Source organism: Dendropsophus ebraccatus, chromosome 5 (assembly GCF_027789765.1).
Source record: "Dendropsophus ebraccatus isolate aDenEbr1 chromosome 5, aDenEbr1.pat, whole genome shotgun sequence".
NCBI lineage: Eukaryota > Metazoa > Chordata > Amphibia > Anura > Hylidae > Dendropsophus > Dendropsophus ebraccatus.
Genome location: NC_091458.1, coordinates 70,447,766 through 70,472,301, shown reverse-complemented (window position 1 = coordinate 70,472,301; position 24,536 = coordinate 70,447,766). Strand labels below are relative to the sequence as shown.

Genomic DNA, 24,536 nt, shown 5'->3' with positions numbered 1-24,536 from the left:
CCTTAACCCCTTAAGGACCGGGCCTGAAATGGCCTTAAAGGGGTAGTGCGGCGTTAAAGAATTATTCACAGACTAACACACATTACAAAGTTATACAACTTTGTAATGTATGTTATGTCTGTGAATGGCCCCCTTCCCCGTGTCCCACCACCCCCACCCGTGTACCCGGAAGTGTGGTGCGCTATACTCACCTGTCACGTGCCGACACCAGTCTCCAATCTTCAGCGAGTGACGTCTTCTTCGGGCGGCCGGCGAACAGCTCCGACTGTCCCGAATGCCGGCCGCCCTCTGCAGCGTCATCCTATGCTCAGCCGCGATTGGCTGAGCATAACTGTGCTCAGCCAATTGCGGCTGAGCAGCTGATCACGTGGCCGCGTCAACAGCCGCGATTGGCTGAGCATAACTGTGCTCAGCCAATCGCGGCTGAGCACAGTTGTGACGTGGTGGAGGGGGGACGGGCGGCAGCGACTCGGCCGTCCGTCGATGATGTTTGGCACAAGATGGCGGACGGCCTTCGACACGGATCAGGTAATGTATAATGCACCACATTTCCTGGTACACGTGCGGGGGTGGTGGGACACGGGGAACGGGGCGATTCACAGACATAACATACATTACAAAGTTGTATAACTTTGTAATGTGTGTTATTTTGTGAATAATTTCTGAGCGCCGCACACTACCCCTTTAACCCCTTAACGACATCGGGCGTAAATTTACGCCCTGATGCCGGTAAGGGAGTTCAGAGCGGGGCCGCGCGGCGACCCCGCTCTGAACCGCGGCGGTCCCGGGTGCCACTTGTAGCCCGGGACCGTGCCCGCTAATACAGTAATCAGATGCAGCTGTCAAACATGACAGCTGCATCCGATTACCGGACACAGCGTCATCCCTGGTGTCTAGTGGGGAGATCTCTCCGTAACTGAAGCCGGCCGGGGACCGCTCCAAGATGGCGCCGTCCCCGGCTCGGCACTCGTTTGTTTCCGGCTGCAGCAGCCGAAAGCAAACGAGTGCCGATCTCATGGATCTCTGCAGCATATCTATGCTGCAGAGATCTCAATGAGAGATCAGTGCACTTATACTAGAAGTCCCCCAGGGGGGCTTCTAGTATAAGTGTAAAAGTAAAAAAAAAAGTGTCATTATTAGTAAAAATCCCGCTCCCCTAATAAAAGTCTGAATCACCCCCCTTTTCCCAGGTTATAAATAAAAGTAAATAAATAAACAAACATGTTTGCTATTGCCGCGTGCGTAATCGCCCAAACTATTAATTAATCACATTCCTGATCTCGCACAGTAAACGGCGTCAGCGCAAAAAAATCCCAAAGTGCAAAATTGCGCATTTTTGGTCGCATCAAATCCAGAAAAATTGTAATAAAAAGCGATCAAAAAGTCGTATATGCGCAATCAAGGTACCGATAGAAAGATCACATCATGGCGCAAAAAATGACACCTCACACAGCCCCATAGACCAAAGGATAAAAGCGTTATAAGCCTGGGAATGGAGCGGTTTTAAGTGACGTATATTTGTTGACAATGGTTTAAATTTTTTACAGGCCATCAGATACAATATAAGTTATACATGTTATATATCGTTTTAATCGTAACGACTTGAGGAACATGCATAACAAGTCAGTTTTACCCCAGGGCGAATGGCGTAAAAACACATTTCCCCCAAATAAACAAAATGCGTTTTTTTTTTTCAATTTCACCACACTTTGAATTTTTTTCTGGTTTCGCAGTGTACTTTATGCAAAAATTCAGCCTGTCATTGCAAAGTACAATTAGTGACGCAAAAAATAATGGGTCATGTGGGTTTCTAGGTGGAAAAATGCAAGGGCTATGGCCTTTTAAGCACAAGGAGGAAAAACCGAAAACACAAAAATCGAAATTGGCTCTGTCCTTAAGGGGTTAAGGACTGGAGCAAATTTTATGAATATGACCTGTGTCACTTTATTCATTAATAACTTCGAGATGCTTTTACCTATCCGGCTGATTCTGAGATTGTTTTCTCGTGACATATTGTACTTCACATTTCTTGTAAATTGGAGTTGATACTTATAACGAATCTTTATGAAAAAAAACAAAATAGCGTGAAAAATTTCGAAAAAATGCATTTTTTCAACTTTAAAACTTTTCTGCTTATACAGAAAATGGTTATACCACATAAATTATATATTAAATAGCATTAGCAACATGTCTACTTTATGTTGGCAGCATTTATTAAACTATCTCTAAAGCAGAATGCGGTCGGCACCACTGACGCTGTGATAGCAGGAGGATATGCAGTGACACAGAAATTCCAACGGGGTGCTCCGTACAACAGAAGAATGTGTAATGTAAACAGTGAAGACAGAGGTCCGGGCACTCACCGATCTTCAGGAATCTTTATTCAGGCACAGTATACATCAGGGAAGGGAGGACAGGTGAAAGTGCGGGCGTACGCTACCCCAGGACAGCTGTTTCCCGGCTGATTGCCGCTTCCTCAAGCTAGGGTATCACGTGACTGCAGGGGGGAGGGTGCTTAAATAACAAAGCGTGACACTAAGCAAAACAAGTGATAAAGTAATAAAGTGACACAATGTTAAAAACAACACTACAGGCAGGCATTGAAGTCGTTGCGCTCATTAACTCTAAGGGGCCAGTGGCATTGAGTTTAGAGATCCAGAATACCTCTCTGGCAAGTAGTAACTTATGTCTGTCTCCTCCCTCTGGGGGGATATTAACCCTTTGCAGACCATTGCATGAGATTTTTTGGTCTGCAAAGGGTTAATATCCCCCCAGAGGGAGGAGACAGACATAAGTTACTACTTGCCAGAGAGGTATTCTGGATCTCTAAACTCAATGCCACTGGCCCCTTAGGGCTTAATGAGCGCAACGACTTCAATGCCTGCCTGTAGTGTTGTTTTTAACATTGTGTCACTTTATTACTTTATCACTTGTTTTGCTTAGTGTCACGCTTTGTTATTTAAGCACCCTCCCCCCTGCAGTCACGTGATACCCTAGCTTGAGGAAGCGGCAATCAGCCGGGAAACAGCTGTCCTGGGGTAGCGTACGCCCGCACTTTCACCTGTCCTCCCTTCCCTGATGTATACTGTGCCTGAATAAAGATTCCTGAAGATCGGTGAGTGCCCGGACCTCTGTCTTCACTGTTTACATTTATTAAACTATATTTCATTTTTTTTAGACAATAGAAAGCGTAAAACATTAGCAGCAAATTTTCAGTAAAATTTCAAAATCAGATATTTTTAGGGATCAGTTCAGGTTTAATGTTAGAAAGCCCCACGAAGCACCCCATTTCAGAAACTGCACCCCCCAAACTCTGCAAAACCACATCCAGAAAGTTTTTAACCCTTTTAGGGGAGTCACAGTAATAAAAGCTAAGTGTGTAAGAAATTTGAAAATTTTAATTTTCTGTGCAGAGATTTTATTGTAATCCAATATTTTTCATAATTATAAACCTATTACCAGAGAAATGCACCCCAATATTTATTGCCCTGTTTCTGCAGTTTATAGAAATACCCCATATGTGGCCCTTTTGCGCTATTTAACGCAACCACAAGCCTCAGATATAAAGGAGCGCCTAGTGAATTTCAATGGCTCCGTTATATTTGGTCATTTCTGACTGTACCACTTCAGGTTGGCAGAGGCTCTGGGGTGCTAAAACCTAAAAAACACCCCTAAAGGGACACCATTTAGAAAACTACACCCCTCAAGGAATGTAACAAGGGGTGCGGTGAGCATCTGGACCCCACAGGTGCTTCACAGATTTTCCGAACAATATGGCGTGAAAAAAGACAAAAGTATTTTTTACACTAAAACGTTGTTCTAGCCTTCATTTTTTTTTTCATTTTCACAAAGGGATAAAAGGACAAAAAAAAAACACAAAACATGTAGCGCAGTTTCTCCCGAGTACGGAAATACCCCACATGTGGACATAAAGTGCCAAGCGGGCGCAGCACGAGCCTCCAAAGGGAAGGAGCGCCAATTGGCTTTTGGAAGCTGGATTTCACTGGAATGGATTTACAGAGCCCTCGTGCTGCCAAAACACTGGAAACCCCCCACAAGTGACCCCATTCTGGAAACTACACCCTTCAAGGAATCTAACAAGGGGTGCAGTGAGCATATGGACCCCACTGGTGATGGGCACAAATGTGGAAAAAATGTGCCCGTCATCAAGGGGTCCATATCCTCATTGCATCCCTTGTTAGATTCCTTGAGGGGTGTAGTTTCCAGAATGGGGTCACCTGTGGGGGGTTTCCACTGTCTTGGCAGCACGAGGGCTCTGTAAATGCGACATGGCGTTCATCATCCATTCTAGCCAAATCCAACCTCCAAAATCCAAATGGCACTCCTTACCTTCGGAGGCTTGCCCTGCACCCACATGGCGCTTTATGTCCACATGTGGGGTATTTACGGACTCAGGGGAAATTGCTCTACACTTTTTGTGTTTTTTTTTTTTCTCTTTTAATCCCTTGTGAAAATGATAAATTCAAGGCTAGACCAACATTATAGTGTAAAAAATGTAATATTTCATTTTCACGCCACATTGTTCCACATTTGTGCCCGTCACCAGTGGGGTCCATATGCTCACTACACCCCTTGTTACATTCCTTGAGGGGTGTAGTTTCCATAATGGGGTCACTTGTGGGGGGTTTCAACTGTCTTTGCAACACAGGGGCCTTTTAAATGCAACATGGCCCCTCGAAATCCATTCCAGCCAAATCCAGCCTCAAAAAACCAAATGGCGCTCCTTCCCTTCGGAGGCTTACCCTGCACCCGAATGGCGCTTTATGTCCACATGTGGGGTATTTCCGTACTCAGGGGAAATTGCTCTACACATTTTGTGTTTTTTTTTATCTTTTAGCCCCTTGTGAAAATGAAAAAATCTAAACAAGATCAATGATTTAGAGTAAAAAAATTTTTAAAAATTACACTAAATGTTGGTCTAGCCTTCATTTTTTCCATTTCCACAAGGGGTTAAAAAGAAAATAAACCCACACGAAAATACCCCACATGTGGACATAATGTTCCATATGGGCACAGGGCAAGCCACCAAAGGGACAGAGCGCCATTTAGAGGCTGGAATGGAGGATGGAGGCCATGGAGGACTGATGCGGGCGCGCGTCTCCGTCCGTGTCATAGACTCCATTGTATGCACGGGCGGATTCCGCTCTCCGTCCAATGTGTTCATTCTTTGGACGGACGATGGAATCCACCCATGCATAACATGGAGTCTATGACACGGGCGGAGACGCACGCCTCAGTCCACCGGCGGGTGCCAGCTGCGGAATGCACAAAGGGTTATCCTTCGCCTTTCAACAGTGTGCACCTACCCTAAATCTGTAAGTATACCCAGAGGTACTCTCACAGAGTTTGTAGAATTTCACACCATAACGTCATCTCTTATTGGGACGGTACTGGCGGAAAAGACGTGTCTGGGGGGCAGCGTACGCTACGCTACCCCCAGACACGTCACTGGATGATGAGGATGAATGGAGGAAAAAAGGATACCCCATTCATCCTCACTGGCTGTTTCGGTGTCCGAGGCAATAATAACGCATGCGTCTGATACCGAAAACACGCTGGGCGCCACTTTTATATGGGGATTGGTATATGGGGTATGTAGTGGTGTAGTGTCAAACTTTATTAGGAGTGGATAACAGTAAGGCCCCGTTCCCACTGAGCAAAACTAGCGGAATTCCGCGGCGGAATTGTCCGCCACGGAATGCTGTTAGCCTCCCGCTCATAATGGGAGTCTATGGGAGGTGCGCGCTCCTGCTGTGTCCGCACTGAAGAATGAACATGTTCATTCTTCAGCGCGGACAGGCCAGGAGCGCGCACCTCCCATAGACTCCTATTATGAGCGGGAGGCTAACAGCATTCCGCTGCGGAATTGCGCTAGATTTGCTCAGTGGGAACGGGGCCTAAGGAGAGGAGGGGGGGGGGACCTGGGAAAAGGCTTTTTACATGCAGATAATGGCATATGTGGCTAATAAACCCAATTACAAAGTTTCTTAAAATCGCCTAGACTATTGATTTCTGCAAAAAAATAAATTTAACTACAGTGACTCTTTAACATTGGAAGACACCACCACCTCTGGCTTGAACCACCACCTCTGGACCCATCTTAAACCCAAATAGGCCCCCACACAACACCAGACGCATCAGTGTCAAGACCAGTTGAGTGCTGGACCACAGCATTCTTGCACAGCCTCCATGAGAGACCTACTTGGGTAGAGAAAAAGATGTCAGCTTGTACAGACCTCTGCATTGTCTGTTCCAATGGAGTGGAAACTTGTCCTATAGAGACCACTAAAGATGAGCGAACCTTGAGCATGCTCGAGTTCATCCGAACCCGAACGTTCGGCATTTGATTAGCGGTGGCTGCTGAAGTTGGATAAAGCCCTAAGGCTATGTGGAAACCATGGATATAGTCATTGGCTGTATCCATGTTTTCCAGACAACCTTAGAGCTTCATCCAACTTTAGCAGCCACCACCAATCAAATGCCGAACGCTCGGGTTCGGATGAACTCTAGCATGCTCGAGGTTCGCTCATCTCTAGAGACCACAAATGGGCTCTGGCCCTTAACACTGTATCTATGAAAGAGATTATATGTCCTAGGATGCTTATGGAAACCCTAACTAACACCTCATGACAGGCCAAGAAACTCTGGACTCCCAACATAAGGCTGAGCAGTTTGTCTTCAGAAAGGAACAATATCATGGTAGAGGAGTCTATTTGGAACCTTAGGAAGTGACACATTTTTGGAAGGCGACAGGTGAGACTTCCACAGGTTGAGTATGAACTGGGATGTAATCTGATGGCAGAGAATTTCCCTGGAAGGGGCTTTGATGAGCCAGTCATCCAGGTAGGGAATGACAGAAATGCCCAATTGTCTCAGGTGGACAAACACGACCACTGCTACTTTCGTGAGGAGCATGATGATGACAGGTCAAAAGGTAAGCAGGTAAACTGGTAATGAAATGTTGAACTGCCCCCTGTAGATTGGCACTTTCAGAAACCTTTGGTGTGATGGAAAAGTGGGGATGTGAAGGAAGGCATCTTTGAGGTCGATGGTTGTCATATAATTACTATCTTTTGTGAAGAATACATTCATGTAGAAACTTAAAGGGACTCTGTCGGTAGGTTTATGCTGTTCTATCTAAGAGTAGCATAAACTAGTAACAGAAAAGTTCAACAGAACGATGTATCGCCTATGTGAGCTCAGTAGTCCTGGATATTTATGAGAAGCAGGAAACTCCGCCCACCAGCTGCTGATTGGTAGTTGTGGCAAGAATCCTATTCTACATGTTAGGAGAACAGATGAAAAAAAATTATGTAAGTAGTACACCAATCTGTTCAGCATTTCTGTCACTAGTTTATGCTGCCCTCATTTAAGGCAGGATAAACATAGTGACAGATTTCCCTTAAACGGGCCGTCCAGCGCTACAAAAACATGGCCACTTTTCCCCCTCTCGTCTCCAGTTCAGGTGTGGTTTGCAATTAAAGGGGTTATCCAGCGCTACAAAAACATGGCCACTTTTCCCCCTCTCTTGTCCCCAGTTCAGGTGTGGTTTGCAATTAAAGGGGTTATCTAGCGCTACGAAAACATGGCCACTTTCCCCTTAGGCTACGTTCACACAGAGCAAAAGGGGCGGATTACGCGAGGAAATATTTCTGCCTGAAATCAACTGACGCTGAATTCCGAGCAGAATATAAGCAGAATGTAAGCAGAATCCCTGCGTATTCCGCTAGGAAAGTGTTCAGCTCGTAATCAGCTCTTGACAAATTCAGCGCGGAATACTCGAGGAATCCGCGCTGAATCCGCATGCATTCAGCGCTGAAATTCAGCAAGTATTTGGCGAGTAAACTAGACTATACCAGAATATATACTAGAATCCTCCTCCCCCCTTTTTTCCCCATTTCCGCGCTGATTCAGCGAGTAATTTCCGCTTGTATTCCGCGCTGAATACGTGCGTATTCCGCGCTGAAACAGAAAATCAGAGCCCCATTAGTTTGTATAGGCTTCCGCTAGCGGAAGAATGAACATGTTCATTCTTCTGGCGAAAAGCAGATTAGTTCAGTGCGGATATTCCACCGTGTGAACTGCAGAGCAGAATTTCCATTCAACACAATGGAAATTAGCTCTGCACCTATTTTAACGGCTGAAATTTCAGCGCTGATTCAGCGCAGAAATTCGGCTGCTTTTGCTCTGTGTGAACGAGCCCTTACTGTTTCCAGTTTGGGTGGGGTTTTGAAACTCAGTTCCATTGAAGTAAATGGAGCTTAATTGCAAACTGCACCTGAACTGGAGACAACAGTAGGGGGAAAAGTGGCTATGTTTTTGTAGCGCTGGATAACCCCTTTAAGCTCCATTTACTTCAATGGAACTGAGTTTGAAACCCCACCCAATCTGGAGACAAGAGTGGGGGAAAAGGGGTTATTCAGTGCTACAAAAACATGGCCACTTTTTCCCCTCTCTTGTCTCCAGATTGGGTGGGGTTTTGAAACTCAGTTCCATTAAAGTAAATGGAGCTTAATTGCAAACAACACCTGAACTGGAGACAACAGTAGGGGGAAAAGTGGCCATGTTTTTGTAGCGCTGGATAACCCCTTTAAGGTCTCTCACCAGCCTTTATCACTTTTTGGGTCCGTTAAACACTTTTGAATATACCCCAAAGCCTCTCAGACAGAATGAGGGTGGGTTCACACTACGGAATTCTCGCGGATAATATCCACGGAATTCCGTTGGCCCTCCGCGCACACAGCCGTGCGCCTTTCCGCCGGGTCCATAGACGCCATTCTATGGGCCGGCGTATTCCGCTATCCGCCGAAAGAAGTAACGTGTCACTTCTTTCGGCGGATAGCGGAATACGCCGGCCCATAGAATGGTGTCTATGGAGGCCCGCGGCCAAGTGCGCGGAGAGCTGACGGAATTCTGCGGATATTATCCGCGAGAATTTCTCAGTATGAACCCACCCTTAGTCTATCAGATCGAAGAGGCCTGAGCAGCGGCGGATTAAATGTACCCTGTGCCCCGGGCTGTCCACGCAACCTGGCCCTTCCCCCCCCGCCCACATTATAATCCACTATTGCCACCCCCCTATGCTGTCCCCAATAAACACTGCCTGCCTCCCCTCCCTGCTGGCCCCAATAAACATAATGTTTGGTCCCTTGCTGCACAGAGGATGTCAGGAGAGGAGGGGGCTGATCTTATATGGGAGGTCACAGCAGCACAGAGGATGTCAGGAGAGGAGGGTGCTGATCTTTTAGGAGAGGTCACAGCAGCACAGAGGATGTCAGGAGAGGAGGGTGCTGATCTTATAGGGGAGGTCGCAGGGTCCCAGCAGCACAGAGGATGTCAGGAAAGGAGGGTGCTGATCTTATAGGTGAAGTCACAGCGTCCCAGCAGCACAGAGGATGTCAGGAGAGGAGGGTGCTGATCTTATAGGGGAGGTCACAGCAGCACAGAGGATGTCAGGAGAGGAGGGTGCTGATCTTATAGAGGAGGTCACAGCAGCACAGAGGATGTCAGGAGAGGAGGGTGCTAATCCTATAGGAGATGGTCCCCCTCTCCCCCCTTATAGATGGTCACCCTCTTCCCCCCCTTATAGATGGTCCCCCCTCTTCCCTCCTTATAGATGGTCCCCCTTTTCCCCCCTTATAGATGGACCACCTCTTCCCCCCCCTTATAGATGGTCCCCCTCTTCCCTCCTTATAGATGGTCCCCCTCTTCCCCCCCTTATAGATGGTCCCCCCTCTTCCCCCCCCTTATAGCTGTTCCCCCTCTTCCCCTCATAGATGGTCTCCCCTCTTCCCCCCCCCTTATAGATGGTCCCCCTCTTTCCTCCTTATAGATGGTCCCCCTCTTCCCCCCCCCTTATAGATGGTCCCCCCTCTTCCCCCCCCCTTATAGCTGTTCCCCCTCTTCCCCTCCTTATAGATGGTCCCCCCTCTTCCCCCCCCTTATAGCTGTTCCCCCTCTTCCCCCCCTTATAGCTGGTCCCCCTCCCGTTATAGATGGTCACCCCCCGTTATAGCTGGTCCCCCTTCCCCCCCCCCCCCCTTATAGCTGGTCCCCCTTTCCCTCCCCTTATAGATGGTCGCCCTTCCCCCCTTTTAGCTGGTCCCCCTCTCTCCCCCCTTATAGCTGGTCCCCCTTCCCCCCCCCCCTTATAGCTGGTCCCCCTGTCCTATCCCCGGCAGCGTGCATCAGAGAGCTCCCCGTGCGTCGGAATTCACAGCCACAGGTGCACGGGGAGCTCTCTGATGCTCGCGCTGCCGGGGATAGGACGGGACACCCCTGGCAGACGCACATCAGAGAGTCAGTGGCTGATTATAATGTGGGCGGCGTGGCCCCGGGCGGCCACCCAAACCGCCCATATTATAATCCGCCACTGGGCCTGAGGCTTGCTTGGAATAGTGAAGAAGTAGTTTGGACTATGGTTTGAAACCAGGCATCTGAGGAGATCTTATGGCAAATTGTAGCAAACTGAAACAGCCTGGCCAGTTAGCAGTTACCAGGGAGCAGTTAGAGATGCTTTTGATGTTGCTGAGGCCTTCAAGGACCAACATCAACTATGGACCTAAAAAATGTCCACGTGGAATAGCAGAGAAGAGAAATGGTTCTTGGAAGCCAAGATCACTATACGTCCTCATGCGGGTGGAGGGGTTCAGAGAGGGGTCGCGGGACCAAGGCAATTTGCGGGCACGGTCTGATCGCCATGCTCGCTAATTAGCCTTTTAAATGCAGCTGTCAAACGTGGTCGCAGAGGAGCAATCCCTGCATCCTCACCCGGCCGGTGTCTGCACCCTAATGGCACTGATCCTGGCTTTCCTACAGCCGAAAGCAATAGAATGCCTATCTCATTGATCTGTGCAGTATATCTATACTGCATAGCTCTCAGTAAAAGATAAGTGTTGTTATACTCGAAGTCCCTCAGGGGGACTTCTAGTATGTGAGTAAAAAAAAAAAAAAAAAATTATTAATTAAAAAAATCCCCTCCCCTAATAAAAGTTTGAATCACCCCCCTTTCCCCACTTTATAAATAAAAATAAATAAACATATTTGGTATCGCCCGAACTATTAATTTCATTCTTGATCTCTCACGGTAAACCGCGTAAGCGCAAAAAATTCCAAAGTGCAAAATTGCGCATTTTTGGTCGCATCAAATCCAGAAAAATTGTAATAAAAAGCGATCAAAAAGTCGCATTTGCGCAATCAAGGTACCAATAAAAAAGACAGATAATGGGGCAAAAAATGACACCTCACTGGAAATAGAGCGATTTTAAGGAATATTTATTTTTTAAAAAAGGTTTTAATTTTTTAAAAGCCATCAAATAAAATAAAAGTTATACAAGTTACATATCGTTATAATTGTAACAACTTGAGGAATATATATAACAAGTCAGTTTTACCCCAGGGCAAAGGGCGTAAACACACAACCTCCCCAAATTGAAAAAAAATGTTTGTTTGTTTTTTAAATTTCACCACACATTTAATTTATTTCTAGTTTTACAGTGTACTTTATGCAAAAATTAAGACAGTCACTGCAAAGTACAATTAGTGGTGCAAAAAAAAAAAAAGGGCTCATGTGGGTCTGTAGGTGAAAAAATGCAAGCGCTATGGCCTTCTATACACAAGGAGGAAAAACCAAAAGCGCAGTAACGAAAATTAGCCCGGTCCAGAAGGGGTTAAGCTAGAGAGCTCTACTGGCAGCAGTAGAAAAGGATAAGATTTTAGAGTTTAACCTCAGGACATCAAGCAGGAAGTCAGGAAGGGTTTTTAGGATCTCCTCCCCGGGAACCCCATCTTGGAGGTCTCCAGTTAAATGGCTTAGCCAAACTCTAAGGGCATGGCTGACTGGCACTGATGCAATAGCTGCCTTACAGGCTGATGTGGTTACAGTATAAAAACACTTCAGAGAGCCATGTGGTTTGTGCAAAAATCTGCTCCTTTGCTCTGTTGTACCTCAGGGTGCATGCAAGTTTCCTCCTTTATATTTTCATAACAGATAATATTCCCTCAGATGATTAGAATTGGAAAAAGTGTCAGAATCTGGGGATCATCATTTAGAAACTTGACGTTCAAGTCTAAGACAGAAAAACATGCTGGGGGAGAACATGAGACTCTGCAAGTGGTTTTCAGATGACTTATGGAGATAATTGACCTCTTGAAAAGCTTCCTAAACTGAATTCCTTGACCTCACACTGGAATTCTGATCCTGCATCCTACAGGATACAGTTCCGATATACATCTAGGGTGACATCATCAAGGGGAGGCAGCAAACACTGTACACAAACCCGGTGTTTTTGGTTTCCTTTTACCACTACTAGCTTTATACTGGCTTTCTGTTTATAACAGAAGAAAGAACATAAGCAACATGTAATGCATACAATCATCCACAAGGGGTTGCTGAGTAGCAACTTAGATGCTGGAGTGAGGGGAGTGCACCAAAACTCATCATCATGGGACATGGACTCTTCCACAAAGACACCTCTTGGAGGGTCCGCTGTGTGCCAGGCCAGCAGGAAACCTGCGGACACTCTAAGACAGAGACGGTATCCCACAGGACACAGGGAAACCAATGACAGTCAGAAAACCAATCATGATTTTTGTTCCTTGGGGGGTGATTTATATGCACTGATTAATTGCTTAATTGTTCTGACCTGTCCTTCTGTCCCTGTAGGTATAAGGAGATTTGACCTTTTGTGTGCTTATTAGAATGCCCCAACTGCTCCCCACTCACAATTAAAGAGGTTATCCAGGATTAGAAAAAGCACAACTACTTTCTAGCAAAAACAGCATCACCCCTGTCCTCAGGTTGTCTTTGGTATGGCAATCAGTGGCGGATTAAATGTACCCTGGGCCCCTGGGCTGTCCACCCAACCTGGGCCCCCCCCCCCGGTCAATCCGCCCACATTATAATCCACTACTGCCCCCGCCCCCCCCCCCCCCATGCTGTCCCCAATAAACACTGCCTGCCTCCCCTCCCTGCTGGCCCCAATAAACATAATGTTTGGTCTCTTGCTGCAAAGAGGATGTCAGGAGAGGAGGGTGCTGATCTTATAGGGAAGGTCACAGCAGCACAGAGGATGTCAGGAGAGGAGGGTGCTGATCTTATAGGAGAGGTCCCAGCAGCACAGAGGATGTCAGGAGAGGAGGGTGCTGATCTTATAGGGGAGGTCACAGCAGTACAAGATGTCAGGAGAGGAGGGTGCTGATCTTATAGGGGAGGTCACAGCAGCACAGAGGATGTCAGGAGGGTGCTGATCTTATAGGGGAGGTCACAGCAGCACAGGATGTCAGGAGAGGAGGGTGCTGATCTTATAGGAGAGGTCCCAGCAGCACAGAGGATGTCAGGAGAGGAGGGTGCTGATCTTATAGGGGAGGTCACAGCAGTACAAGATGTCAGGAGAGGAGGGTGCTGATCTTATAGGAGAGGTCCCAGCAGCACGGAGGATGTCAGGAGAGGAGGGTGCTGATCTTATAGGGGAGGTCACAGCAGCACAGCGGATGTCAGGAGAGGAGGGTGCTGATCTTATAGGGGAGGTCACAGCAGCACAGGATGTCAGGAGAGGAGGGTGCTGATCTTATAGGAGAGGTCCCAGCAGCACAGAGGATGTCAGGAGAGGAGGGGGCTGATCTTATATGGGAGGTCGCAGGGTCCCAGCAGCACAGAGGATGTCAGGAAAGGAGGGTGCTGATCTTATAGGGGAGGTCACAGAGTCCCAGCAGCACAGAGGATGTCAGGAGAGGAGGGTGCTGATCTTATAGGGGAGGTCACAGCAGCACAGGATGTCAGGAGAGGAGGGTGCTGATCAGGGGCGTAACTAGAAATGGCTGGGGCCCATAGCAAACTTTTGATTGGGCCCCCCCACCCCCGACTGACCACTAAACGGTCAAGTGAAGTCATAATTACATAACTGCTAGCTCTGGTCAGGAGTGCTTGCAGTTAAAGGGACATTTGCAAAACCCAGGAGACCAGCAGGGCCACCTGGTGCTGCAAATGATGACGGCTCAGGGGGCCCAGTGTATTGCAGGAGCAGGCCATAGGGCCCCCTGATGCGGCAGACCCCTTAGCAGCCGCTATGGCTGCTATAGTGGTAGTTACGCCCCTGGTGCTGATCTTGAAGGGGAGGTCACAGCAGCACAGAGGATGTCAGGAGAGGAGGGTGCTGATCTTATAGGAGAGGTCCCAGCAGCACATAGGATGTCAGGAGAGGAGGGTGCTGCTCTTATAGGGGAGGTCACAGCAGTACAGGATGTCAAGAGAGGAGGGTGCTGATCTTATAGGAGAGGTCCCAGCAGCACAGAGGATGTCAGGAGAGGAGGGTGCTGATCTTATAGGGGAGGTCACAGCAGCACAGAGGATGTCAGGAGAGGAGGGTGCTGATCTTATAGGGGAGGTCACAGCAGCACAGGATGTCAAGAGAGGAGGGTGCTGATCTTATAGGGGAGGTCCCAGCAGCACAGAGGATGTCAGGAGAGGAGGGGGCTGATCTTATAGGGGAGGTCGCAGGGTCCCAGCAGCACAGAGGATGTCAGGAGAGGAGGGTGCTGATCTTGTAGGGGACGTCACAGCAGCACAGAGGATGTCAGGTGAGGAGGGTGCTAATACTATAGGAGATGGTCCCCCTTTTCCCCCCTTATAGATGGTCCCCCTCTTATAGATGGTCACTCTCTCCCCCCCTTATAGATGGTCCCACTCTTCTCTCCTTATAGATGGTCCTCCTCTTCCCTCCTTATAGATGGTCCCCCTTTCCCCCCCCCTTATAGCTGTCCCCCTCCCCCCCCCTTATAGCTTGTCCCCCTCCCCCCGCCCTTATAGCTGGTCCCCCTTCCCCTCCCCCTTATAGCTGGTCTCCCTTTCCCCCCCTTTATAGCTGGTCCCCCTTTCCCCTCCCTTATAGCTGGTCCCCCTTTCCCCTCCCCCCCCAGCAGATAACACACAAAAAAAAAAAAAAAAAACAACTCACCTGCCGTCCATTCCCCCGTCGAGCCTCTCTCCTTCTGCAGCCTCCGGCTGATGTGCGGCTGCCGGGGGTGTCCCATCCTATCCCCGGCAGCGCGCGCATCAGAGAGCTCCCCGTGCGCCGGAAGTCACAGCCACAGGCGCACGGGGAGCTCTCTGATGCGCGCGCTGCCGGGGATAGGACGGGACACCCCCGGCAGCCGCGCATCAGCCGGGGACAGTACAGGAGAGTCAGTGGCGGATTATAATGTGGGCGGCATGGCGCGGGCCCCCATGGAGCCTCGGGCGGCCGCCCAAACCGCCCACATTATAATCCGCCACTGATGGCAATTCAGCTCTATTCACTTAAATAGAACTGAGCTGCAAAACCCCACATCCAAACTGGGGACAGGAGTGCTACTGTTTCTGGAGGAAAGCGGACATATTTTTCTAAGCTCGATAACCCCTTTATTGCCATACCTGGCCCAGCAGAATGATTTGCCCCCCCCGTGGCTGATGTCATAAAGAGGCCACAGCAATATCTTGTGCAGGTACAGTGAGGCTATGTTCACACAATGTCAAAAGGTGGCTGCTTTTGCTTTTTAAAAAGACGTCCATTTTTGCCGCAATTTAATTGACTTCAATGCAATGCATTGAAGTCAGTGGGATGACGGACGTCCAGGGCACACAATGTATTAAATAACGGACGTCTGCGCGGACGTCAAAATAAAGATCATGTCAATTATTTTCGGTCGTCTTTTTCAAACAGCGGATGTTATTTTTTTGTTGTTCACACGCAGTTTTTCCTTTTTCACCGTCCTTTCACAGTTTTTGCGATTAAATTCAATTGACTTTTCAATTAAACCCAAAGGCCAATTATCATCTACACCATAATTATTGTCTTCTCAGACTATCACTTTATCTTTCCGTTTATCTGTATATCGTCCTATATATACACACTCACCGGCCACTTTATTAGGTACACCATGCTAGTAACGGGTTGGACCCCCTTTTGCCTTCAGAACTGCCTCAATTCTTCGTGGCATAGATACAACAAGGTGCTGGAAGCATTCCTCAGAGATTTTGGTCCATATTGACATGATGGCATCACACAGTTGCCGCAGATTTGTCGGCTGCACATCCATGATGCGAATCTCCCGTTCCACCACATCCCAAAGATGCTCTATTGGATTGAGATCTGGTGACTGTGGAGGCCATTTGAGTACAGTGAACTTATTGTCATGTTCAAGCAACCAGTCTGAGATGATTCTAGCTTTATGACATGGCGCATTATCCTGCTGAAAGTAGCTATCAGATGTTGGGTACATTGTGGTCATAAAGGGATGGACATGGTCAGCAACAATACTCAGGTAGGCTGTGGCATTGCAACGATGCTCAATTGGTACCAAGGGGCCCAAAGAGTGCCAAGAAAATATTCCCCACACCATGACACCACCACCACCAGCCTGAACCGTTGATACAAGGCAGGATGGATCCATGCTTTCATGTTGTTGACGCCAAATTTTGACCCTACCATCCGAATGTCGCAGCAGAAATCGAGACTCATCAGACCAGGCAACGTTTTTCCAATCTTCTACTGTCCAATTTCGATGAGCTTGTGCAAATTGTAGCCTCAGTTTCCTGTTCTTAGCTGAAAGGAGTGACACCCGGTGTGGTCTTCTGCAGCTGTAGCCCATCTGCCTCAAAGTTGGAGGTACTGTGCGTTCAGAGATTCTCTTCTGCCTACCTTGGTTGTAACGGTTGGCTATTTGAGTCACTGTTGCCTTTCTATCAGCTTGAACCAGTCTGCCAATTCTCCTCTGACCTCTGGCATCAACAAGGCATTTCCGCCCACAGAACTGCCGCTCACTGGATGTTTTTTCTTTTTCGGACCATTCTCTGTAAACCCTAGAGATGATTGTGCGTGAAAATCCCAGTAGATCAGCAGTTTCTGAAATACTCAGACAAGCCCTTCTGGCACCAACAACCATGCCACGTTCAAAGGCCCTCAAATCACCTTTCTTCCCCATACTGATGCTCGGTTTGAACTGCAGGAGATTGTCTTGACCATGTCTACATGCCTAAATGCACTATGCACTAAATGAGTTGCCGCCATGTGATTGGCTGATTAGAAATTAAGTGGTAACGTGCAGTTGGACAGGTGTACCTAATAAAGTGGCCGGTGAGTGTACATTCTAGTGTGTTTTCCTACTTGACACAATATTACCTCATGGGTCTACTTCTACTCCACTCACACATAGATATTAAGCATATATATTCATTCTGATTTACTGACATAACACTAGTTCTCCGCTATGTCACACTTATATAAATTGCTATGCACCTAATAAATTGTAGTTTTTATCACAGCGCCTTAGTAGGGCATTCCCACTCTACGGGGAAATATCCTCAACGACTGCACTGCGTATGCGCAGGTCAGCCGATCACATGACCACCTAAGGGCACACTAGCTCTATGGGCAACAATCCTCCAGTCACCACTCCGTGCATGCGCGCACTATGCGGACGGCGGCGTGCTGACATCATGCCGCTCACGCTGCCCGCACTCACCACCGTGCATAAATAAACACGCCGGACGGCACGGCAGCCAGACGCATATCCGCCGTGTGGATTGCTACACCGGAGGAATGGTTTTTTGCCTATCACCCATGTGCACCTCCATCTTGAGGAAACACTAAGGGGGACATGCATCATCCAGCATACTGTTTAATTTTGGCGTAAAGTGCCGATATGCGAATGATTTTATGCGCAAGTGGCCGATTTGCGAATAAAATATTTGCATATCGGAACTTTACGCCAGGGGGGCGGGGAGGGGGTGTGCATGGGGCGGAACGGGGGGCGCGGACTCAGAGTCCGCGCGATTTATCATTTTTTCAACTAAAAAATACGCCGAAAACCTACTCCACCTTTCAGGTGGCGTAGGTTTTCGGCTGTGCGCACCGACACGCACGGGATTTATGTAGAGGCAATCCGCCTCTACATAAATCTACGTAGCGCCGGAGATGCGGGGACATTTATAAGTCCGGCGTAAAAAACGCCGGGCTTAATAAATGTCCCCCTAAGAGTACACACTCCAGGTATCGCTATTTATCTTTATAATCATCTGTCTATTTTTTTTAATATTTGGAGATATAACTTACCAATATATTACTGCCTGTAGGCTAGAACCTTAGTGTTAGGAATGTGACTTTGCGCTCCTCGGTCTGTGCCAGGCGGCCGAGGAAGCGCTGAATTTTTGTCTGTGTTTGCATAGGAATTGTGTCTGAACTGTGTTTTACTTCAGCCACACCTGCCTTGCCTGTGAGACTTCTGGCAGTGCAGGGGTTACTGCACTGCTAGGTCTGTTCAGCTGAGCTTGGTGCTGGAATCAGGGCTGCTCCAATCAGCTGCTGGACCTAAGCTCTTACCCTGGATAAAAAGCAGTCAGATCCTCAGTTCCCCGCTGGCTATTAGTTGTCACTAGTCCCAGCTCCCCTACTCCTTTCCCAGCGTTCCCTGTCCTAATCCCCTTGCTATTGCTCTGCCCGTGTTCTGACCTCTTGCTTGACATTTGACTATCCGCTCTCCTTCTGATTTTGTACTGCGTTGTCTGTTTGGTTTTGACCCTGCTAGTTGACTATCCTCTATTGTGTTTTGTTTGTCTGTCTACGTTTTGTGTATTCACCTACGCAGTGTAGGGACCGACTCCGTGGTTGTCCGCGACCGTTTAGGGTCGACCGAGGCAAGTAGGCAGGTGACAGTGGGTGGGTTCAGATCTAGGGTCACTGTCTCTTGTCTTGTCTACGCCTGCCAGTCCTGACAGAATAGCCAGCCTTATAAAAAAAAAAAAATAAATTTTTTTTTGCAGTCACCTTGCATCATGGACGCCATGGAGGCTCTGGTTAACCAGATGCAAGGTCTGAACACGCTGGTTCAGAACCTTGCTGAGCGCGTCCAGGAGCAAGAGACTGCACCACGACAGGTGACCATGACCACCCCTCTACCTCTGGAACCTCCTGTGCAGCTCCCTGAAAAGTTTAAGGGAGACAGGAGGAGTTTCCGAACATTTAGAGAGGGGTGTAAGTTGTTTTTTCGTTTGCGCCCCTGCTCCTCTGGGGGCGAGGACCAAAGGGTGGGCATTATTATGTCCCTCTTGCAGGGTCCTCCTCAGGAGTGGGCTTTTTCATTGTCCCCTGGATCCATGGAGTTGACCTCCGTGAATCAATTTTTTGCTGCCCTAGGGCTATTATATGATGACCCAGACCAGGCGGCAGTAGCAGAGCATCAGCTTACTTCTCTGAGACAGGGTAAGAGACCTGTAGAAGAATATTGTGCTGAGTTCCGGCAGTGGTGTGTACCATCCGGCTGGAACGATCCAGCTCTGCGTTGCCAGTTCCGGATGGGGTTGTCGGATCAGCTTAAAGATCTATTGGTAGTGTACCCTACCCCTGATACTTTAGAGGGGACCATGACATTAGCCATACGGGTGGACAGACGACTCAGAGACAGACGCAGAGAGAAAGACACCCCTGAATCTTCTAAAACCCTGTCCTCTGCTGTTTCTACTCCTAAGTTAAGTCCTTCTTTTCCCCGATTGTAAGATGAACCCATGCAACTCGGGGTTGCGGATGCCAAGATTAGACGGGCTTACCGCCTACAACATAATCTCTGCTTGTACTGTGGAAAGGCCGGACACCGGGTGAGGGAATGTACCTCCAAACCAGAACCACCTCCGGAAAAACTCCAGCGCCTGAGTGACGATCGAGGGGGTCACTCAGGTGCCCAGGTACCTCTTGAAAAGAAAAACAAATTAATGTTGCCTATTTCTTTGTTTTTGGGAGACAAATCTGTTTCTGGTTACGCTCATGTGGATTCGGGGGCCTCGGCCAACTTCATTAATTCTGCATTCTGGTCAGCTCTGGGAATATGCCCGCTTCAGCTTAGATGTCCGTTGACTATTACTGGTGCTGATTTTACACCCCTGGCCCAGGGTAAAGTCAGGTACATTACTCCTTCTATGGAGGTGCAGGTTGGGTCAGTACACAAGGAGATTCTTGATTTTCTGGTCATGGATAACTTGTCTTCTGACATAATTTTGGGTTTGCCCTGGTTGGAACAACATAATCCTGTATTTGATTGGTCCACTAAGGAGTTGATTAAATGGGGTTCTAAGTGTTCTTCTCACTGTATTGCATTAAATGTCACAGACTGCTCTACTATGGAGGGAGAGATTCCTGAGTTTGTAGCTGACTTTGCTGATGTGTTTGATGAAAAATCTGTGGAAGTTCTGCCACCGCACCGTCCGTACGATTGTGCTATTGATTTGATTCCAGGGTCCAAATATCCTAAGGGGAGAATTTTTAATTTGTCCAGACCCGAGAGGGAGGCCATGCGAGAATACATCCAGGATAGTCTTCGCAAAGGTCATATTCGTCCCTCTTGCTCTCCGTTAGGTGCTGGTTTCTTTTTTGTGGGGAAGAAAGATGGTGGACTTAGACCCTGCATAGATTACCGTGAACTTAATAAGATCACCATTAAGAATCAGCACCCCCTTCCTCTTATTCCGGATCTGTTTAATCAGATTGTGGGTGCTCAGTGGTTCTCCAAGATTGATCTTCGTGGGGCCTACAATCTGATTCGAATAAGAGAAGGGGATGAATGGAAAACTGCCTTCAATACCCCTGAAGGGCATTTTGAATACCTAGTCATGCCCTTTGGGTTAAGTAACGCGCCGGCAGTTTTTCAGCACTTTGTAAATGATGTCTTTCGTAAATATCTTGGTCAGTTTCTGGTAGTATACCTGGACGACATCTTAATTTTTTCACCAGATTGGTCCTCTCATGTTTGTCATGTCCGTAAGGTATTGGAGTTACTCCGACAGAATCACCTCTACGCTAAATTGTCCAAGTGCCAGTTCGGGATCCAGAAAGTCTCTTTTCTTGGTTATATTATCACCCCTAACTCTTTTTGTATGGACCCCCTTAAAGTGACCGCTATTGAGAAATGGGAACGCCCAACTAACCTCAAGGCCCTGCAACGGTTTTTGGGGTTTGCCAATTACTATAGAAAATTTATTAAGGGGTTCTCTGTCATTGCTAAACCATTAACTGATTTGACCAGAAAAGGGGCAGATCTGGTGAACTGGAGCCCCGAAGCCGTACAGGCATTTGGACAGTTGAAGAGGTGTTTCTCTGAAGCTCCAATCCTTATTCAGCCTGATCCTGAGCAACCATTTATCATTGAGGTGGATGCTTCGGAGGTAGGGGTTGGAGCAGTTCTCTCACAGGGTCCTGTGACACTGACTAACTTAAGCCCTGTAGCCTACTTTTCAAGAAAATTCTCTAAAACAGAGTGTAATTATGATATCGGCAACAGAGAACTACTGGCCATTAAGTGGGCCTTTGATGAATGGAGACATTTTCTTGAAGGGGCTAAGCATAAGATTAAGGTTTTAACTGACCATAAGAACCTATTATACCTGGACAAGGCTAAACGCCTTACCCCCCGGCAAGCCAGGTGGGCATTATTCTTTACCCGGTTTAATTTTGAGATTACCTTTCGTCCTGGTTCTAAAAATGTCCGAGCTGATGCCCTGTCTCGCAGCTTTGATGTCAGCAGTGCCCCCAGGGAAGAACCTGAGACTATTTTAACACCAGGAGTGGTCATTGCCACTCTCCAACCTGAACTTGCTGCTCAGGTGGTAAACTCACAGTCCCTAGCACCCAGGAATACTCCAGATGGGAAACTCTTTGTACCTCCTAATCTTGGACTCAGGGTTCTTGAAGAGACCCATTGTTCTGTATTAGCAGGTCACCCGGGCATTGCTGGCACAAAGTATTTGCTCTCACGTTGTTATTGGTGGCCTACTTGGGCCAGAGATGTTAAACTGTTTGTTGAGGCCTGTGAGGTCTGTGCCAGGTCCAAGGTCCCTCGCAGATTACCCGAAGGTCTTTTACATCCTCTACCTTTACCTGAGAGACCTTGGACTCACCTTTCAATGGACTTCATCACTGACTTGCTGCCATCAAAAGGAAAGACTGTCATCTGGGTTGTTGTTGATAGATTCTCCAAAATGTGCCATCTCATTCCCCTTAAGAAACTTCCTAATTCACGTACTTTAGCATCTTTGTTTATCAATCATATTCTACGGCTACATGGGGTGCCAGAGAACATTGTATCTGATAGAGGGGTGCAGTTTGTGTCTAAGTTCTGGAGGGAGTTCTGTGGTCGATTGGGCACTTTATTATCATTTTCATCTGCCTTTCACCCTCAGAGCAATGGGCAAACTGAAAGAGTGAACCAGTCATTGGAACAATTTCTCAGATGCTTTGTTTCTGGTGCCCAGGACAAATGGAAGGAGTATTTGTCCTTGGCAGAATTTGCCCTCAATAATAGGGAAAATCAATCTATCAAAATGTCGCCGTTTTTCTGTAATTATGGTTTTCATCCAAGGTATTCATCTGCGCATGCTTCTGAATCTGTTAACCCGTCCGCTGAAAAGACCTATAGTAGACTGTGCACAGTCTGGGCTCGAGCTCTTGAGAGCTTGGTTAAAGCCCAAGAATCTTCTAAAAGACAAGCCAACAAAAGACGCATATCTGGCCCAGAGTATTGTGTGGGTGACAAAGTGTGGCTTTCCACCAAAAACTTGAAGCTTAGGGTTCCGTCCGGAAAGCTAGCACCTAAATATATTGGTCCATATGCCATTACTGAAATCATTAACCCTGTTTCTTTCAGGTTACAACTGCCAAGAACCATGCGCATTCATAATGTGTTTCACAAATCTTTATTAAAGATGTATGTTACTCCAGTGTTGCCATCTACTCCCCCTGCCCCTCTGGTCGTTCAGGGGGATCTTGAGTTTGAAGTGGAAAAGATTCTGGACTCTCGTCGGGTGCAGAACTCTGTCCAATACCTCATCCATTGGAAGGGGTTCGGCCCAGAAGAGCGAACTTGGGTGGCGAGCAAAGATATTCATGCTCCTCGTCTCATACGCCAGTTCCATGCTCGCAATCCCTCTAAGCCGAGTCCTTTGAAAGAGGGTCCGGAGGCCCCTCATAAGAGGGGGGGTACTGTTAGGAATGTGACTTTGCGCTCCTCGGTCTGTGCCAGGCGGCCGAGGAAGCGCTGAATTTTTGTCTGTGTTTGCATAGGAATTGTGTCTGAACTGTGTTTTACTTCAGCCACACCTGCCTTGCCTGTGAGACTTCTGGCAGTGCAGGGGTTACTGCACTGCTAGGTCTGTTCAGCTGAGCTTGGTGCTGGAATCAGGGCTGCTCCAAGCTGCTGGACCTAAGCTCTTACCCTGGATAAAAAGCAGTCAGATCCTCAGTTCCCCGCTGGCTATTAGTTGTCACTAGTCCCAGCTCCCCTACTCCTTTCCCAGCGTTCCCTGTCCTAATCCCCTTGCTATTGCTCTGCCCGTGTTCTGACCTCTTGCTTGACATTTGACTATCCGCTCTCCTTCTGATTTTGTACTGCGTTGTCTGTTTGGTTTTGACCCTGCTAGTTGACTATCCTCTATTGTGTTTTGTTTGTCTGTCTACGTTTTGTGTATTCACCTACGCAGTGTAGGGACCGACTCCGTGGTTGTCCGCGACCGTTTAGGGTCGACCGAGGCAAGTAGGCAGGTGACAGTGGGTGGGTTCAGATCTAGGGTCACTGTCTCTTGTCTTGTCTACGCCTGCCAGTCCTGACACTTAGATACTACAGGATACCTTCCAGAGCAGCCAACTTACCTGCGCTCATTTATGCCAATATCGGGTTCAAACCCTCATCCACAACAAAAGCCTAGGTTTGCCTGCTACAACCTTCACACTGGGTTGACCCATCCAAGAGGTAACACACCAACATCACAAGATAAGCGCCCTTCAGGTGACAATTCTTTCAAACACTGACAGATTATTGCACTTACCTTACCAGATCCTTTGATCAAGTACTACACGGCTGATTATCCACGTACGTCCCTGATGAACCCAGACATCTATACCAGGAACAAAGGGGGAAACGCGTCGGATGACTTGTGGAAATAACAGATCACCGTTCCAAACATTAGCCCTTCTATCAGTCAACCTCTAAGGGCATACTGTATAACTTTGTATTTTGACTATCAAGCATTTTACCCTCTGACTTTCCTGATACCTAGAGGTGACGACACTACTCCTACCATAGGACTGTCCCCTCTATCTAATAACAGGGAAAGTCTTCCGCTTGGCACTGGGGACGCTCAATCCAAGCGGCTCCTTAGAGTAAGGCAGGGTGTAATAGTTTGTCGTACCGAGGACATACACCCACCTACATATCTTCTATATTGCTGTACTATATGTATGGTCGCTATTAATTTTTTTTGTCTTTTACTATATATAGAACACTATTGTTCACCAAATAAATATCTAAGGCACACTGCATATTGCAGTGTCGAGTCTACCACTTATTCTACTTCGATTTACTCCAAAGGCCAATTAGTAACCCCAAACTAGAATAATGTACCAAAAGCCGTCATTGGACTGAGGGGAGGCCAGACAGCTAAATGACGCCCGGCATTTTAGACTCAAAATGAGGGACGTCATTTTAAACAGAACTAAAAA

The 24,536-nt window shown here is 47.6% G+C and overlaps 1 protein-coding gene across 1 annotated transcript in view; it reads right to left on the bottom strand.

Moving 5' to 3' along the window:
- The window catches only part of SUGT1 (SGT1 homolog, MIS12 kinetochore complex assembly cochaperone), a 104,405-nt gene extending 80,523 nt beyond the window's left edge, over window positions 1–23,882 (bottom strand). Inside the window, exon 1 of the mRNA XM_069970585.1 lies at window positions 23,864–23,882. The gene's annotated coding sequence lies outside the window, so the exon portion shown is untranslated. The remainder of the gene's footprint in view (window positions 1–23,863) is intronic.
- Window positions 23,883–24,536: the final 654 nt, after the last annotated feature.